We start from the raw sequence: 3220 nt of genomic DNA, 5'->3' as shown, positions 1-3220 counted from the left end.
ATCAAACAAAAAATGATCTCTGCAGGCATAATTTAAACTTGGGTTGCATGCACATATGCAACACACTGAAGCAAGGAGCTTTGTGTTCAACACATTGAAATGTATTGACTGAAAATACTGATTTGGATGTGCTGCTACACCTACATTTATTTTACTCAATGTCTCTGATGGAAATAAGTCATGGGACAAAAAGAGATTGTATAGTGAAAGATGTGAATTCAGACTTTATAATTAACTGCAGTTATGTAAAAAATGTGCATTCTCTCAGTCAGGGTCAAAATAGTAATTGGAAAGAATTTAATTACTACTAAAAGAATATTTAATATATTTTTTATTTTCGGTAAATGAAAAATCTCAGTTGCATTGTAAATCATAAAGTCTGCTGATGATCACAAAGAGTCTTCAACAGGCATCTTTAGAGACAGCTAAACACACAAACAGAGGCGCTATATGTACCAGGGCTCCATATACCCTCAAGGTCTTCTTTGCAGTATGGTAGAAACAAAAGGCAGTCCCACAGAGAAAGACAAAGCAGTCACTCACAAGTGATCTGAATACGCTTTTGGGTAATGGTATGGTAGACTGTAACAGTTTTGTTGTGTGTAGGCTATACATATGAAACAATGCAGTAAATTGATATGTTGTGGCACATTCTCATGGAAACCAAACTGACCTGTTGATTGACTTGGTTTCTCTTCTCTGAATTTTTTTTGTTTGTTTTTTTTTTGAATGAAAATCATTGACTGTATGACCTTTGGTGAGACATTTTTGAACTTTTAAGGCCCCATGAAATGACTAGTTGTAACCATCCACTCAACTTGCACACAAGGCCCACATTTCTTAACTCTCCCACTGCCTAATTCGATCCTTAGCTTTGTCTCATGCATACCGCTCAAAGCATTTAGGGATAATCTGATGTTCAAATACCAGTGTAGTGGGGGAGGGGCTTCACGGACAGTGTTTCTTTGGAGATTGGGAGCACAGTAAGTGTGTTAAAGGGGCCAATACAAAAGATTACGTATTGATGTAATATAAGCCTTCAGAATGCGCAATGTTCATTTTCAGTAAACGTTGATAGCTTCATTTAAGCTGCTTAGTGTTCCTTGAACTGCTATTTACTCACTGAATCTACAGTGCGATGCCAAAACCAATTATATTTCACCCAATGTGAGCATTCATAAAACACAAGCGGAATGTTTTTATTTGTGTGTGTGTGTAAAACATTCATAAGGTCATTCTTCATTTTCAGGTTAATTTTCAAAATGTTTGGTACAAGAAAGTTTAATGCATGCGGCCCAATGATTGAGTTGTCTTCACTTGTTGCACACAAAAACAAGAAGCAACCAGTGTGGTCGGATTTATAATGACTTTTGAACTGGTTCTTTTAATTAATTAGTTAAAAAAACTAAGTTATCAGTTTGAATAAATTTTAATAAATTAATTGCTCACTGAATGCATCAACATCTCACAATTAGTGACAAATTTTATTTTATTTATTTATTTATTTTTTTAATAAATGGAACTTTAATTAAAAAAAACAAATTCTTTGCCACAAAAAATAATATTAATATTCGATATATTAATTAATATTCTTAATAATATACTAATATTCTTAAGTATCCCAGGTGGAAAAAAGTACACTTCTATAGTGTATTTAAAATGCTCTATTTTCACTATGGGTTCAAATGTACTATAAGTGGTATCTAATTTTTTTTTTAAAATACAGAGATAGTATATTAAAAGCACATTTTAGTTCATATTTCATGGTGTCTCAAAATAGCACAGTTGAGTACACTTAGATGTTCTTAATATTATCTTAAGAAGTACTAAAGAAGAATTTTTAATATATTAATATATATATTAATATATAATTTTTTAATATATTTATTTTAATATATATTTTGTATATTGTACAAAATTAGTGCACGAAAATAGAGCACTTTAAGTACATTGTAGAAGTGTACTTTTTTTCCACCTGAGATGTCATTAATTAATTCATTGAAATTCAACAAAAATAGCTTGGTAGCCTTAAACCTCAATTATCATGGCAATGATATTGCAGATGCATTCTAATTAAATCACTTAACAAAGAATGACACATTTCCCCTGATCTACATACATTATTTCAAACAGTGCTTTTCATAGACAAAATCTCAGTTTCCAAAGTTGAAAAAATACATTTTCAACAATTAATGTAAGCACCTGCAGAACTAATATATTCCATGAAATGTGTGGGTTACAGTAATTATCTGAACAGCTGGAGTCTTATTAACTTAAATTCAATAAAAGAAACAGACCTTGGACTCTGTACTGCTAATTGCTACAATAAAACCTTCTTGGATTTTCTTGATGAAATAATTGTGATTGCTTCTGCATTTATTACAAAATCTACACAGAAGCTACATGGAACAAACAAATAATTAATTACGAACCAAACCAAACAATAATGAATAATGCTACGTTTTTGAATGCATTTGGGAAAAGTTGCAATTCTGGATATGATTTTGTATTTATTGTGACATCTTTAGATATTAGTTTGTAGAACTCTATGTTTGAAACAACCTTAACCCCATTTTTCAAAGAACTGCTTACTTGTCAATGCTAAGCAAATGTACATGTGCACAATAATGACAGATCCTGTGAGTAAAAGGTACACCTGAAAGTGCGTTCTTAAAAATAATTGGGTAATTTGCAAATTCTTGTTCTTCACGTATGAGCATCAAAGCTATACTGATTGACACAAAATCCGCAAAAAATCCAGCTAATTATCTGGCAACTGTCACTTGGTATTGGCTTGATGTTGAGCACGGTACAGATTGTTCTCTTTGTGTTAAGACAATTCTGAAAATTTATATAGGTAAATAGAGGTTGATTAAAAATAACTTTGCTATTAATTAAAAACATAAATTGTTTTTTCATGATTGGTCAATGATTCTGTGTACAACAATAACTCCAACAAAATATATGCAAACATGTCATTGCTTTAATTATATACACTAATCCACACTAATTTTCTCTCTTTTTGCCAAACAAAAATTTCTATACAGCCTTAAGCATTCAAACAGAAAAAAATAATGTAGTGCAAAAAAGCAAACAAGAACATTCTCTACAACAAAGGGTTATGCCCTTTTCCCCACTCCCCTACAAAATCTCTTGGCTAAGAATGTCTTCGTAGATTAGGGAATAGGTAGCTCTGTAAGAGCTGACAGATGGGGAGCCT

Source organism: Megalobrama amblycephala, linkage group LG2, assembly GCF_018812025.1.
Source record: "Megalobrama amblycephala isolate DHTTF-2021 linkage group LG2, ASM1881202v1, whole genome shotgun sequence".
Classification (NCBI taxonomy): domain Eukaryota; kingdom Metazoa; phylum Chordata; class Actinopteri; order Cypriniformes; family Xenocyprididae; genus Megalobrama; species Megalobrama amblycephala.
Note: the sequence above shows the minus strand (reverse complement) of the source record.